Consider the following 20,588-nt stretch of genomic DNA (forward strand, 5'->3'; position numbering starts at 1 on the left):
TGATGTCGATGATGATGATGATGATGATGATGATAGTGATGATGATGATGATGTCGAAGATGATAATGATGATGATGATCATGTCAATGTTGATGTCTACGGGAAGGACGACGACGATGTCGATGAATATATCGATGATGATGTCGATGATGATGATGATGATGACGATGTCGATGATGATGATATCGATGAGGTCCATGATGATGATGATGACGCTGACGCTGTCTATGATGATGAGGAGGAGGTTGAGAAGGATGAATATGATGATGATGTCGATGATGATGATATCGATTACGTTGATGATGTCGATCATGATGATATCGATTACGTTGATGATGATGTCGATGACGATGATGATGATAATGATGATGCTGATGTCGAAGATAATGATGATGATGGTGATGATGATGGAGATGATGATGATAATGATGATGATCATTATCATGATCATGATGACGAAGACTATGGTGATGATGGAGTGGATGATGAGGTTAATGATGATGATGATGATGGTGATGATGACAATGATGATATCGATGATGACGTCGATAGAGTACATGATTACAATGATGATGATGTCGATGATAATGACGACGTTATCGACGACGATGATGATAATGATAATGATGATGTCGATGATTATAATGATAATGATGATGATGATAATGATGATGTCGGTGATGATGATCATGATAATGATGATGTCGATGATGATGGTGATGTTAATGATGATGATCAGATCAATGATGATAATGATGATGATGATGATGATGACGATGTCAATGATGATGTCGATGATGATGTCCATGATAACAATTACGATAATGATGTCGATGATAATGATGGCGATGTCGATGATGATGATGATGATAATGATGATGTCAATGATGATGGTGATGATGACGATGATGATGTCCATAATGCTATCGAAGATGATGATGAAGTCGATGATGATGATGATGAAGATGAAGCCCATCATGATCACGATGATGAAGATAATGTCGATGATGATGATTATGTCGATGACATCGATGACCTTGTCGATAATGATGGTGATGTCGATGATGATGATGATGACGTCCATGATAATCATGATGATAATGATAACCATCATGCTCATTATCATGATCACTATCATGATGTTCAAGTCTATGATATCGATGATGTCGATGATGACAATGATGACGATGATTCATGATGATGATGTCGACGATGTTGATGATGATGATGGTGATGATGTCGATGACGTCGATGATCATTTCAATGACTTCGATGATCATGTCGATGATGATGATTATGTCAATGATCTTGTCGATGATGATCGATGACGTCGATGACCTTCTCGATAATGATGGTGATGTCAATGATGATGATGACGGTGATGATAATGATCATGATCATGAAGACGATGGTGAAGATGATGGCGATGATGTCGATCTCTATGATGATGATGATGATGATGTCCATGATGATGATGATGATGATGATATCGATCATGTCCATTATATCGATGATGACTTTGACTATGGTGTCTATGATGATGTCGATGATGATGATGATGATGATGATGATGTTGTCGATGATGATGTTGATGATGATGAACATGATGATCATGTTGATCATGATGATGATGGCCATGATTATAATGATGATGATGATTTCGATGATGAAGATGACGAAGTCGATGATGATCATGTCGATCATGTCGACAATGATGCTACTGCTCAAGATGATTATGATGTTCTTGATGGTAATGATTGTGGTGGTTGTGATGATGATGATGATGTCAGTGATTATGATGATGATGATAATGATATCCATGATGAAGATGATGATGATGATGATGTCGATGATGATGATGAAGATATCGATCATGATGATGATAATGATGATGATGACGATGAAGTTGATGGTCATGTCATTGATGATGATGATGATGATGTTAATGTTGCTGCTGCTGCTGCTGATGATGTCAATGATGATGATGATGTCGACGATGATGATGATGATTAGGTCGATGATGACGATCGCGTTGATGATGATGATGATGATGATGATGATGATGATGATGATGATGATGATCTCGATGATGATGATGGTGTCGATCATGACGATGTTCATGACGTCGATGATGATGTCCATGATGTCGATGATCTTGTAGATGAGCATGGTGATGTCAAAGATGGTGACGATGATCATGATCATGAAGTCGATGCTGATGGTGATGGCCATGATGATGATGTCCATGATGATGATGATAATGTCGATGATGATGATGAAAATATTAATATCGATGACGATAATCATGATCATCATTTTGATCATGACAATGATATCCATGATGAAGATGATGATGTTGATGATGATGAAGATGAAGCCCATCATGATCACGATGATGAAGATAATGTCGATGATGATGATGAGGTGAGAATGTCGATGACGTCGATGATGATGTCGATGACGTCATTGATCGTGATGTAGAAGACGATGACGATGATGGTGATGATGATAATGATGATTATGATGATCGCGATAATGATGATGATGATGGTGATAGTGATGAAGATGATGTCGAAGATGATGACGATGGTATCGATGATGATGTCGATGATGATGATGATGATATCGATCATGTCCATTATATCGATGATGACTTTGACTATGGTGTCTATGATGATGATGATGATGATGTCGATGATGATGATGATGATATCGATGACGTCGATGATGATGTAGATGACGTCGATAAAGATGCCGATGATGATGATTCTGTCGAAGATGATGTCGATGATGATGTCGATTATGGTGATGATGATGATGATGATGATGATCGTCATGATGATGATAATGAAAATGATGTCGATGATGACGATGCTGATTATGATGATCGATGATTATGATGACTATCATGAAGATGATGATGTGGATGATCATGAACATGAAGATTATAATCATGATCGTGGTAATGTTTCTGCTGATGTCGATCATGATGATGATGTCGATGATGACGATGATGTCGATAATGATGATGTCGATGATGATGATGATGGTGATGATGATGATCATGATGATGCTGATACATGATGATGTTGATGTTGTCGATGATGATGAGGTTGATGATGATGATGATGATGATGTCGATGATGATCTCGATGATGAAGATGATAATGATGATGATTATGTTGATGATGATAATGATGATGATGATGTCAATGATGTCGATTATGATGTTGATGATGGTGTCGATGATGATGACGATATCGACGATGATGATCATGATGATGATGATGTCGTTGACGGTGTTGATGATGGTGACGATGATGATGATGATGTCGATGATGATGATGATCACGATGATGATGATGTCGATGTTGATCATGATCATGATGGTGATGAAGATGATGTTGAGGATGATGATGATATCAGTGATGTTGATGTCAATGATGATGATGATCTCGATGGTGATAATGATGATGATGATGATCATGTCAATTATGAAGAAGACGATGATGATATGATTATGATTTTATGATGATGATAGTTTCGATGACTGTGATTGCTATGTCCATTGATGATGATGATGATATGATGTCGATGAACATGATTAAGCTGATGATGACGGTGCTGATGACTTCGATGATGATGTCGATGATAATGATGATGATGGTGATATGAGTGATGTCAATGATGATGATCTCGATGATGATGATGATCTCGATGGTGATACTGATGACGGAGATGGTGATGGTAAAGAAGATGATGTCGAAGATTATTATGACGTCGATGATGATGTCGATGATGACTATGTCGATGCTCATGATCATGACCATAATCAACACGATGATGATGTCGATGTCGATGGTGTCGACGATGCTGATGATGTCAATGACGATGATGACGATGTCGATGATGACGAAGATGATGATGATGATGATGATGATGATGATGTCGATGATGTTCATGATGTCGATGAGCATGATCATGATGATCATTATCATGATTATCATGAATATACTGCTGCTGCTGATGATGTTGATGATGTTGATGATGATGATGATAATGATGATGATGATGATGATGATGCCAGATGTTGATGTTCATTATGATGATGATGTCGACGATGATGATGATGATGAAGATGATGATGTCGATGACATCGATAATGACGTCGATGAGGATAAGGATTTCGAAGATGATGACGATGATGATGATGATGTCTATGATGATGTCGACGACGATGATGATGATGACGACAATGACGATGGCGATGATGAGGATAAGGAATTCGAAGATGATGACGATGATGATGACGATGTCTATGATGATGTCGACGATGATGATGATGATGATGACGACAATGACGATGGCGATGATGACGATGATAATGATGATGATGATGATGATTATGTCGATGAGCACGATCATTGATAATGATGATGATGATGATGACTATGATCGTGAGGATAATGATGTCGATGATGACATCGATGATGATGTTTGTTATGATGATCTCTGTGATGGTGATGTCGATGATGATGATAATGTCGATTATGATGTTGATGATGGTGTCTATGATAATGATTATGTCGATGATCATGATCATGATCATGATGACGATGATATCGATAATGGTGTTAATGATGGTGTCGATGATGATGATGTCGAAGATGTTGATGTCGATGATGATGATCCCGATGATGATAATGATGATGGTGTTGATAATGATGATGATGATGATCATAATTATGCTGCTGATGATGAAGTCGACGACGATGATGATGATAATGATGATGATCTCAGTGATGGTGATGTCGATGATGATGATGATTATGATGATGATGATCATTACAATACAATACAATACAATACAATACAATACAATACAATACGTTACAATTAAATACAACACAACACAGCACAACTTATAGAATACATCAAAGAAGAGTAAGTACATTACACTACACTACATTACAATACAATCTACCACAACACATGATAATGATGATGATGATTTTGATGATGTCGATCATGATGATGATGTCGCAGATATCGATTATGATGTTGAAGATGGTGTCGATGATGATGATGATGATGATCATGATGATGATGTCGAAGATGATGATGATGATTATGTCGAAAATGATGATGGTGATCATGATCATGATGAAGATGAAGATAATGGTGATGACGGTTTCGATGATAACGATGTCGATGATGATAATGTCGATGATGATGATGATATCAGTGATGGTGATGTCGATGATGATGATCTTGATGACGATGATGATCATGGTGATGATGATTTCGATGATTATGATTATGTCGATGATGATGATGACGATGATGATGATGTGGATGATCATGAATATGCTGATGATGATGTCGACGATTATGATGATGGTAATGATGATTTCAGTGATGGTGATGTCGATGATGATAATTATGATGATGATCATCATTACAATACAATACAATACAATACAATGACACAATATAATACAATACGATACAGTACATTACAATTCAATACAACAGAACACAACACAACTAATACAATGTATCACAGTACAGTAAATACAATATACTACACTGCAGTTCAGTACAACCTCACACAACAAAAGCAATACAATACAATAGCATAATATTAACACAGTACAGTACATTACGATACACTACACTCAAGAATTCAATACAACACAGTACAGTATAATACGATACACTACACTGCAATCCAATGCAAAACAACACAACACAGTAATGCAATACAAGACAACACACTACATTACGATGCAATTCAACACAACACAACACAACACAACACAACACAACGAATACAATACAATACAATACAATACAACACAACACAATACAGTGTAATACGACAGACTTTTTGCAATTCAATACAACACAATACAGTACAGTACAATACAATACGGTACATTGCAATTCAATACAACACAACAAATACATTTCAACACAGTACAGTATAATACGATGAAAAACGTTGGAATTCAGTACAACACAACACAATACAACACAACAAATACAATACAACACAGTAAAGTACAATACACTGCGTCGAAATCCAATACAACCTAACGGAACACAACAAAAAAAATACAATACACTACGTTGCAATTCAATACAACATAATACCTACACTACACTTATATAATACAACACAACAAAACACACCAAATACAGTACAATACAACAAAATACAGTCCAATACGATACTTACAGTGCAACTCAACACAACACAAGAAATACAATACATTAAAACAATACAGTATAATACAAGATAATGTTGCAAGTCACAACACAATACAATACGATACAGTACACTGCAATTCAATACAACACAACACAACATAACACAACACAAGAAATACAATACAATACAAAACCGTACAGTACAATACAATACACTGGTATATAATACAGCACAACACAACAAATACAATACAACACAACACGGTAAAGTACAATATGATACACTACACTGCAATTCAATACAACACAACACAACAAACACAATACAGTACAACACAACACAATACAGTACAACACAACACAATACAACACAACACAATACAATGCAATACGAAATAATACAATACAATACAATACAATACAATACAAAATACGATACGATACGATACGATACGATACGATACGATACACTACGTTGCAACTCAATACAACACAACACAACAAATACAATACAACACTGCAATTCAATACAATACAACAAAAAAGAACAAATACACTACACTACACTACAATACAACCCAACACAAGAAAGACAACCCAACACAAGAAACCCAACCCAACCCAACCCGACCCAACACAACCCAACACAACACAACACAACAACACAACACCACAATACAATACATACAATATAATACAATACGATGCAAATCAATACGACACAAGAGGACACAAACAACGAATGCAATACAAAATAACACAATACAATGCAATACGATACACATTTTACAATTCATTACAACACAACACAACATAACACAACACAACAAATACAATAAAATGCAATACAACAGAATAGAATACAATACGATAAACTACGTTGGAGCTTAAAACAACACAACAAATATAATACAACACAACAAATATATACGATACACTCAGTAAAGTACAATATGATACACTATACTGCAATTCAATACAACACAACATAACAAATACAATACAATACAACACAGTACAGTACAATACAATACGCTATACAATTTGATACAACACAATACAACAAACACAACACAATACGATACACACCACTGCAATGCAATACAACACAACAAATACAATGCAATACAACACAACAAATACAATACGACACAACACAATAATACAACATAAAACAACACAAAAAATACAAACGAAGAAGGAACATCAGAGATCCATAAGCTCAGAATGGTGTTGTGTTCTTTTTTTCTTCATATATACAAATAAATACAAGTAATACAACATAGTACAGTACAATATCATACAATACATTGCAATTCAATACAACACAACAAATACAATACATTTCAACACAGTACAGTATAATACGATACACTCATACACTCAGTTGCAATTCAGTACAACACAACACAACACAACACAACACAACACAACAAATACAATTGATGATGTAGATGATCATGTTGATAATGGTGATTAGTTCGATGATGACGATGATGTCGATGGTGATGATAATGATGATTTCTTTGATAATGATGGTGATGATAATGATGATTATTATCGATGATGATGACGATGATGCAAATAACGCTGCTGCTGCTGCTGATGTCGATGATGATGATGATGATGATGATGATGATGATGATGATGATAGTGATGATGATGATGATGTCGAAGATGATAATGACACAACACAATACGATACACACCACTGGAATTCAATACAACCCAACAAATACGATCCAATACAACACAACAAATACAATACGACACTACAACACAATAATACAACATAAAACAACACAAAAAATACAAACGAAGAAGGAACATCAGAGATCCATAAGCTCAGAATGGTGTTGTGTTCTTTTTTGATCATATATATATATATACAAAAAATACAAACGAAGAAGGAACATCAGAGATCCATAAGCTCAGAATGGTGTTGTGTTCTTTTTTGATCATATATATATATAAATACAAGTAATACAACATAGTACAGTACAATATCATACAATACATTGCAATTCAATAGAACACAACACAACACAACAAATACAATACATTTCAACACAGTACAGTATAATACGATACACTCATACACTCAGTTGCAATTCAGTACAAGACAACACAACACAACACAACACAACACAACACAACACAATACAATACGATACACTGCGTTGCAATTCAATACAACACCACACCACACCACACCACACCACACCACACCACAACACAACACAACACAACACAACAAATACAATTGATGATGTAGATGATCATGTTGATAATGGTGATTAGTTCGATGATGACGATGATGTCGATGGTGATGATAATGATGATTTCTTTGATAATGATGGTGATGATAATGATGATTATTATCGATGATGATGACGATGATGCAAATAACGCTGCTGCTGCTGATGTCGATGATGATGATGATGATGATGATGATAGTGATGATGATGATGATGTCGAAGATGATAATGATGATGATGATCATGTCAATGTTGATGTCTACGGGAAGGACGACGACGATGTCGATGAATATATCGATGATGATGTCGATGATGATGATGATGATGACGATGTCGATGATGATGATATCGATGAGGTCCATGATGATGATGATGACGCTGACGCTGTCTATGATGATGAGGAGGAGGTTGAGAAGGATGAATATGATGATGATGTCGATGATGATGATATCGATTACGTTGATGATGTCGATCATGATGATATCGATTACGTTGATGATGATGTCGATGACGATGATGATGATAATGATGATGCTGATGTCGAAGATAATGATGATGATGGTGATGATGATGGAGATGATGATGATAATGATGATGATCATTATCATGATCATGATGACGAAGACTATGGTGATGATGGAGTGGATGATGAGGTTAATGATGATGATGATGATGGTGATGATGACAATGATGATATCGATGATGACGTCGATAGAGTACATGATTACAATGATGATGATGTCGATGATAATGACGACGTTATCGACGACGATGATGATAATGATAATGATGATGTCGATGATTATAATGATAATGATGATGATGATAATGATGATGTCGGTGATGATGATCATGATAATGATGATGTCGATGATGATGGTGATGTTAATGATGATGATCAGATCAATGATGATAATGATGATGATGATGATGATGACGATGTCAATGATGATGTCGATGATGATGTCCATGATAACAATTACGATAATGATGTCGATGATAATGATGGCGATGTCGATGATGATGATGATGATAATGATGATGTCAATGATGATGGTGATGATGACGATGATGATGTCCATAATGCTATCGAAGATGATGATGAAGTCGATGATGATGATGATGAAGATGAAGCCCATCATGATCACGATGATGAAGATAATGTCGATGATGATGATTATGTCGATGACATCGATGACCTTGTCGATAATGATGGTGATGTCGATGATGATGATGATGACGTCCATGATAATCATGATGATAATGATAACCATCATGCTCATTATCATGATCACTATCATGATGTTCAAGTCTATGATATCGATGATGTCGATGATGACAATGATGACGATGATTCATGATGATGATGTCGACGATGTTGATGATGATGATGGTGATGATGTCGATGACGTCGATGATCATTTCAATGACTTCGATGATCATGTCGATGATGATGATTATGTCAATGATCTTGTCGATGATGATCGATGACGTCGATGACCTTCTCGATAATGATGGTGATGTCAATGATGATGATGACGGTGATGATAATGATCATGATCATGAAGACGATGGTGAAGATGATGGCGATGATGTCGATCTCTATGATGATGATGATGATGATGTCCATGATGATGATGATGATGATGATATCGATCATGTCCATTATATCGATGATGACTTTGACTATGGTGTCTATGATGATGTCGATGATGATGATGATGATGATGATGATGTTGTCGATGATGATGTTGATGATGATGAACATGATGATCATGTTGATCATGATGATGATGGCCATGATTATAATGATGATGATGATTTCGATGATGAAGATGACGAAGTCGATGATGATCATGTCGATCATGTCGACAATGATGCTACTGCTCAAGATGATTATGATGTTCTTGATGGTAATGATTGTGGTGGTTGTGATGATGATGATGATGTCAGTGATTATGATGATGATGATAATGATATCCATGATGAAGATGATGATGATGATGATGTCGATGATGATGATGAAGATATCGATCATGATGATGATAATGATGATGATGACGATGAAGTTGATGGTCATGTCATTGATGATGATGATGATGATGTTAATGTTGCTGCTGCTGCTGCTGATGATGTCAATGATGATGATGATGTCGACGATGATGATGATGATTAGGTCGATGATGACGATCGCGTTGATGATGATGATGATGATGATGATGATGATGATGATGATGATCTCGATGATGATGATGGTGTCGATCATGACGATGTTCATGACGTCGATGATGATGTCCATGATGTCGATGATCTTGTAGATGAGCATGGTGATGTCAAAGATGGTGACGATGATCATGATCATGAAGTCGATGCTGATGGTGATGGCCATGATGATGATGTCCATGATGATGATGATAATGTCGATGATGATGATGAAAATATTAATATCGATGACGATAATCATGATCATCATTTTGATCATGACAATGATATCCATGATGAAGATGATGATGTTGATGATGATGAAGATGAAGCCCATCATGATCACGATGATGAAGATAATGTCGATGATGATGATGAGGTGAGAATGTCGATGACGTCGATGATGATGTCGATGACGTCATTGATCGTGATGTAGAAGACGATGACGATGATGGTGATGATGATAATGATGATTATGATGATCGCGATAATGATGATGATGATGGTGATAGTGATGAAGATGATGTCGAAGATGATGACGATGGTATCGATGATGATGTCGATGATGATGATGATGATATCGATCATGTCCATTATATCGATGATGACTTTGACTATGGTGTCTATGATGATGATGATGATGATGTCGATGATGATGATGATGATATCGATGACGTCGATGATGATGTAGATGACGTCGATAAAGATGCCGATGATGATGATTCTGTCGAAGATGATGTCGATGATGATGTCGATTATGGTGATGATGATGATGATGATGATGATCGTCATGATGATGATAATGAAAATGATGTCGATGATGACGATGCTGATTATGATGATCGATGATTATGATGACTATCATGAAGATGATGATGTGGATGATCATGAACATGAAGATTATAATCATGATCGTGGTAATGTTTCTGCTGATGTCGATCATGATGATGATGTCGATGATGACGATGATGTCGATAATGATGATGTCGATGATGATGATGATGGTGATGATGATGATCATGATGATGCTGATACATGATGATGTTGATGTTGTCGATGATGATGAGGTTGATGATGATGATGATGATGATGTCGATGATGATCTCGATGATGAAGATGATAATGATGATGATTATGTTGATGATGATAATGATGATGATGATGTCAATGATGTCGATTATGATGTTGATGATGGTGTCGATGATGATGACGATATCGACGATGATGATCATGATGATGATGATGTCGTTGACGGTGTTGATGATGGTGACGATGATGATGATGATGTCGATGATGATGATGATCACGATGATGATGATGTCGATGTTGATCATGATCATGATGGTGATGAAGATGATGTTGAGGATGATGATGATATCAGTGATGTTGATGTCAATGATGATGATGATCTCGATGGTGATAATGATGATGATGATGATCATGTCAATTATGAAGAAGACGATGATGATATGATTATGATTTTATGATGATGATAGTTTCGATGACTGTGATTGCTATGTCCATTGATGATGATGATGATATGATGTCGATGAACATGATTAAGCTGATGATGACGGTGCTGATGACTTCGATGATGATGTCGATGATAATGATGATGATGGTGATATGAGTGATGTCAATGATGATGATCTCGATGATGATGATGATCTCGATGGTGATACTGATGACGGAGATGGTGATGGTAAAGAAGATGATGTCGAAGATTATTATGACGTCGATGATGATGTCGATGATGACTATGTCGATGCTCATGATCATGACCATAATCAACACGATGATGATGTCGATGTCGATGGTGTCGACGATGCTGATGATGTCAATGACGATGATGACGATGTCGATGATGACGAAGATGATGATGATGATGATGATGATGATGATGATGATGTCGATGATGTTCATGATGTCGATGAGCATGATCATGATGATCATTATCATGATTATCATGAATATACTGCTGCTGCTGATGATGTTGATGATGTTGATGATGATGATGATAATGATGATGATGATGATGATGATGCCAGATGTTGATGTTCATTATGATGATGATGTCGACGATGATGATGATGATGAAGATGATGATGTCGATGACATCGATAATGACGTCGATGAGGATAAGGATTTCGAAGATGATGACGATGATGATGATGATGTCTATGATGATGTCGACGACGATGATGATGATGATGATGATGACGACAATGACGATGGCGATGATGAGGATAAGGAATTCGAAGATGATGACGATGATGATGACGATGTCTATGATGATGTCGACGATGATGATGATGATGATGACGACAATGACGATGGCGATGATGACGATGATAATGATGATGATGATGATGATTATGTCGATGAGCACGATCATTGATAATGATGATGATGATGATGACTATGATCGTGAGGATAATGATGTCGATGATGACATCGATGATGATGTTTGTTATGATGATCTCTGTGATGGTGATGTCGATGATGATGATAATGTCGATTATGATGTTGATGATGGTGTCTATGATAATGATTATGTCGATGATCATGATCATGATCATGATGACGATGATATCGATAATGGTGTTAATGATGGTGTCGATGATGATGATGTCGAAGATGTTGATGTCGATGATGATGATCCCGATGATGATAATGATGATGGTGTTGATAATGATGATGATGATGATCATAATTATGCTGCTGATGATGAAGTCGACGACGACGATGATGATAATGATGATGATCTCAGTGATGGTGATGTCGATGATGATGATGATTATGATGATGATGATCATTACAATACAATACAATACAATACAATACAATACAATACAATACAATACAATACGTTACAATTAAATACAACACAACACAGCACAACTTATAGAATACATCAAAGAAGAGTAAGTACATTACACTACACTACATTACAATACAATCTACCACAACACATGATAATGATGATGATGATTTTGATGATGTCGATCATGATGATGATGTCGCAGATATCGATTATGATGTTGAAGATGGTGTCGATGATGATGATGATGATGATCATGATGATGATGTCGAAGATGATGATGATGATTATGTCGAAAATGATGATGGTGATCATGATCATGATGAAGATGAAGATAATGGTGATGACGGTTTCGATGATAACGATGTCGATGATGATAATGTCGATGATGATGATGATATCAGTGATGGTGATGTCGATGATGATGATCTTGATGACGATGATGATAATGGTGATGATGATTTCGATGATTATGATTATGTCGATGATGATGATGACGATGATGATGATGTGGATGATCATGAATATGCTGATGATGATGTCGACGATTATGATGATGGTAATGATGATTTCAGTGATGGTGATGTCGATGATGATAATTATGATGATGATCATCATTACAATACAATACAATACAATACAATACAATACAATGACACAATATAATACAATACGATACAGTACATTACAATTCAATACAACAGAACACAACACAACTAATACAATGTATCACAGTACAGTAAATACAATATACTACACTGCAGTTCAGTACAACCTCACACAACAAAAGCAATACAATACAATAGCATAATATTAACACAGTACAGTACATTACGATACACTACACTCAAGAATTCAATACAACACAGTACAGTATAATACGATACACTACACTGCAATCCAATGCAAAACAACACAACACAGTAATGCAATACAAGACAACACACTACATTACGATGCAATTCAACACAACACAACACAACACAACACAACACAACACAACGAATACAATACAATACAATACAATACAACACAACACAATACAGTGTAATACGACAGACTTTTTGCAATTCAATACAACACAATACAGTACAGTACAATACAATACGGTACATTGCAATTCAATACAACACAACAAATACATTTCAACACAGTACAGTATAATACGATGAAAAACGTTGGAATTCAGTACAACACAACACAATACAACACAACAAATACAATACAACACAGTAAAGTACAATACACTGCGTCGAAATCCAATACAACCTAACGGAACACAACAAAAAAAATACAATACACTACGTTGCAATTCAATACAACATAATACCTACACTACACTTATATAATACAACACAACAAAACACACCAAATACAGTACAATACAACAAAATACAGTCCAATACGATACTTACAGTGCAACTCAACACAACACAAGAAATACAATACATTAAAACAATACAGTATAATACAAGATAATGTTGCAAGTCACAACACAATACAATACGATACAGTACACTGCAATTCAATACAACACAACACAACATAACACAACACAAGAAATACAATACAATACAAAACCGTACAGTACAATACAATACACTGGTATATAATACAGCACAACACAACAAATACAATACAACACAACACGGTAAAGTACAATATGATACACTACACTGCAATTCAATACAACACAACACAACAAACACAATACAGTACAACACAACACAATACAGTACAACACAACACAATACAACACAACACAATACAATGCAATACGAAATAATACAATACAATACAATACAATACAAAATACGATACGATACGATACGATACGATACGATACGATACACTACGTTGCAACCCAATACAACACAACACAACAAATACAATACAACACTGCAATTCAATACAATACAACAAAAAAGAACAAATACACTACACTACACTACAATACAACCCAACACAAGAAAGACAACCCAACACAAGAAACCCAACCCAACCCAACCCGACCCAACACAACCCAACACAACACAACACAACAACACAACACCACAATACAATACATACAATATAATACAATACGATGCAAATCAATACGACACAAGAGGACACAAACAACGAATGCAATACAAAATAACACAATACAATGCAATACGATACACATTTTACAATTCATTACAACACAACACAACATAACACAACACAACAAATACAATAAAATGCAATACAACAGAATAGAATACAATACGATAAACTACGTTGGAGCTTAAAACAACACAACAAATATAATACAACACAACAAATATATACGATACACTCAGTAAAGTACAATATGATACACTATACTGCAATTCAATACAACACAACATAACAAATACAATACAATACAACACAGTACAGTACAATACAATACGCTATACAATTTGATACAACACAATACAACAAACACAACACAATACGATACACACCACTGCAATGCAATACAACACAACAAATACAATGCAATACAACACAACAAATACAATACGACACAACACAATAATACAACATAAAACAACACAAAAAATACAAACGAAGAAGGAACATCAGAGATCCATAAGCTCAGAATGGTGTTGTGTTCTTTTTTTCTTCATATATACAAATAAATACAAGTAATACAACATAGTACAGTACAATATCATACAATACATTGCAATTCAATACAACACAACAAATACAATACATTTCAACACAGTACAGTATAATACGATACACTCATACACTCAGTTGCAATTCAGTACAACACAACACAACACAACACAACACAACACAACACAACACAACACAATACAATACAATACGATACACTGCGTTGCAATTCAATACAACACCACACCACACCACACCACACCACAACACAACACAACACAACACAACACAACAAATACAATTGATGATGTAGATGATCATGTTGATAATGGTGATTAGTTCGATGATGACGATGATGTCGATGGTGATGATAATGATGATTTCTTTGATAATGATGGTGATGATAATGATGATTATTATCGATGATGATGACGATGATGCAAATAACGCTGCTGCTGCTGCTGATGTCGATGATGATGATGATGATGATGATGATAGTGATGATGATGATGATGATGTCGAAGATGATAATGATGATGATGATCATGTCAATGTTGATGTCTACGGGAAGGACGACGACGATGTCGATGATGATATCGATGATGATGTCGATGATGATGATGATGACGATGTCGATGATGATGATATCGATGAAGTCCATGATGATGATGATGACGCTGACGATGTCTATGATGATGAGGAGGAGGTTGAGAAGGATGAATATGATGATGATGTCGATGATGATGATATCGATTACGTTGATGATGTCGATGATGATGATATCGATTACGTTGATGATGATGTCGATGACGATGATGATGATAATGATGATGGTGATGACGATGGTGATGTCGAAGATAATGATGATGATGATGGTGATGATGATGGAGATGATGATGATAATGATGATGATCATTATCATGATCATGATGACGAAGACTATGGTGATGATGGAGTGGATGAGGAGGTTAATGATGATGATGATGATGATGATGGTGATGATGACGACGATGATGTCGATGATGATGTCAATGATTATGATAATGACGATGATGATGATTGTGACAATGTTGATAATGATGATGATGATGTGGATGATGATGATATCGATGATGACGTCGATAGAGTACATGATTACAATGATGATGATGTCGATGATAATGACGACGTTATCGACGACGACGATGATGATGATAATGATAATGATGATGTCGATGATTATAATGATAATGATGATGATGATAATGATGCTGTCGGTGATGATGATCATGATAATGATGATGTCGATGATGATGTCGATGATGATGGTGATGTTAATGATGATGATCAGATCGATGATGATAATGATGATGATGTAAATTATGATGATGATGATGATGACGATGTCAATGATGATGATGATGATAATGATGATGTCGAGGACGATGATTATAATGTTGATGATGATGATGATGATGATGTCCATAATGGTGATGATGATGATGATGATGTCGATGATAACAATTACGATAATGATGTCGATGATAATGATGGCGATGTCGATGATGATGATGATGACAATGATGATGTCGAGGACGATGATTATAATGTTGATGATGATGATGATGATGATGATGATGTCCATAATGGTGATGATGATGATGATGATGTCGATGATGATATCGATGATGATGAAGATGATGATTTCGATAATGATGATGACGATATCGATGATGATCATGAAGACTATGGTGATGATGATACCGATGGTGACGATGTCGATGATAATGATGATGATGATGGTGTGATGATACTGATGATGATGATGATGCCAGTTATAATTATGATGTTGATGATGATGATGACGATATCGATGATGACGATGATGATGATGATGGTAATGCTGATGAGGTCCATGATTATAATGATAATGATGATGCCGATAATGATGATGAAGATATCTACGCACATGATGATGATGATGATGATGATGATGATTATGATGATGATAATGGTGATGATTATGATGATGTCGATCGTGAAGATGATGATGATGATGTCAATTACGTCGATGATGATGTCGAAAACATCGATGATGATGTCAATGTTGGAAATGATGATGTTGATGTCGAAGATGATGTTGATGTTGAATATGTCGATGATGATGAAGATGACGATGTCGATGACGATGACATCGATGATAATGATGATGTCGATGATGATAATGATGATGATGGTGTGAATTATGATGATGGTGATGATGAGGCTGATGATGATAACGATGACGACGATGTCGATGATGATGATCATGATGTTGTCGATGATGATGACGATAAAGGTGATGATGATGATGATGATGATGATGATGATCTCAGTGACGATGAGGTCGATGATGATGTCGATGATCATGATGATGTCGATGATTATGATAATGTCGATAATGATAATGATGATGATGATGATGATGGTGATGATTTCGATGATGATGATGATGATGACAATAAAGATGAAGATGTCGACGATGATGTCGACGATAATGTCGATGATCATGATGTTGATGATATTGGTGATGATGATGATGATCAATTACGATGATGATGAGGATGATGACGTTGATGATGAGGATGATGATGATGATAATGATAATGATGACGATAATGATATTGATGTCGATGATGATGATGTTGATGATGATGACGGTATCGATCATGATTATAATGATGGTGATGTCGATGATGATGTCGATGATGATAATGATGATGATGATGATGAATGTGATGTCGATGATATCGATGATCATTTCGATGATGATGTCGATAAGGATGATGATGACGATGTCAATGATGATCATGATGTCGATAATGATAATAATGATGATGATGTCGATGAGAATGTCGACGACGATGATGATGATGATGATGTCGATGATGATGGTGTCCATGATGATGATGATGATGATGGTTATGAAGATATCCATGATGATCATGATGATTTCGATGATATCGATGATGATGTCGATGATGATGATGTCGATGATGATGATGAAGATGTCGATTAAGATGATGTTGATGATGATGATGATGATGTCGATTATGATGATGTGATTGATGATCATTATCATGATTATGTAGATGATGTCGACGACGATGATGATGATGTCGATGATTATGATGATGATAATGATGACGATGTCGATGATGATGATGATGATGTTGATGTAGTTGTTGTTTATGATGATGTCGATTATGATGATGCTGATGTCGATGATGATGATGTCGATGATTATGATGATGTCGATGATGCTGATTTCGATGATGATGATGTCGATGATGATGATAATGAAGATGATGATTGTGTCGATGATGATGATGATGATGTCGATGATAGTCATATCGATGACTGTGACGATGTCGATGATGACGATGATAATTTCGATGATGATGATGTCAGTGATGGTGACGTCGATGATGATGTCGACGATGATGATGTCGATGTTGATGATCACGTCGATAATGATATGATGAAGATGTCGATCGTAATGTCCATGATGATGATGATGATGATGTCGATGATGATGGTGTCCATGATGATAATGGCGATGATATAGAGGATGAGGATGCTGGTAATGATTATGATGTCAGTGATGGTGACGTAGATGATGATGGTGACGTCGATGATGATGATGATGATGATGTCGATGATGGTGATGTCGATGGTGATAATGATTTTGATGATGATGTCGATGATGATGATGACGATGATGATGGTGATGATGATGATGTCCATGATGGATAATGATGATGATTATAATTTTGATGTTGATTTCGATTATGATGACGACGATATCGATGATGATGCTGATGTCGATGATGAAGGTAATGATGATGATGTGGATGGTGATGTCGAAAACGACGACGGTGATGTTGAATGTGATTTCGATGATATCGATGATCATTTCGATGATGATGTCGATAAGGATGATGATGACGATGTCGATGATGATCATGATGTCGATAATGATAATAATGATGATGATGTCGATGAGAATGTCGACGACGATGATGATGATGATGTCGATGATGATGGTGTCCCTGATGATGATGATGATGATGATGGTTATGATGATATCTATGATGATAATGATGATTTCGATGATATCGATGATTATGTCGATAATGATGATGATGTTGATGATGATGACGACGATGTCTATTGAGATGATGATGATGATGTCGATTATGATGATGTGATTGATGATCATTATCATGATTATGTAGATGATGTCGACGACGATGATGATGATGTCGATGATTATGATTATGATGATAATAATGATGACGATGTCGATGATGATGATGATGATGTTGATGTAGTTGTTGTGTATGATGATGTCGATTATGATGATGCTGATGTCGATGATGATGATGTCGATGATTATGATGATGATAGTTATGATGAAGATGATGATGTCGATGATGTTGATG

The sequence above is a fragment of the Babylonia areolata genome, chromosome 8 (genome assembly GCF_041734735.1).
Source record: "Babylonia areolata isolate BAREFJ2019XMU chromosome 8, ASM4173473v1, whole genome shotgun sequence".
NCBI classification, from domain to species: domain Eukaryota; kingdom Metazoa; phylum Mollusca; class Gastropoda; order Neogastropoda; family Buccinidae; genus Babylonia; species Babylonia areolata.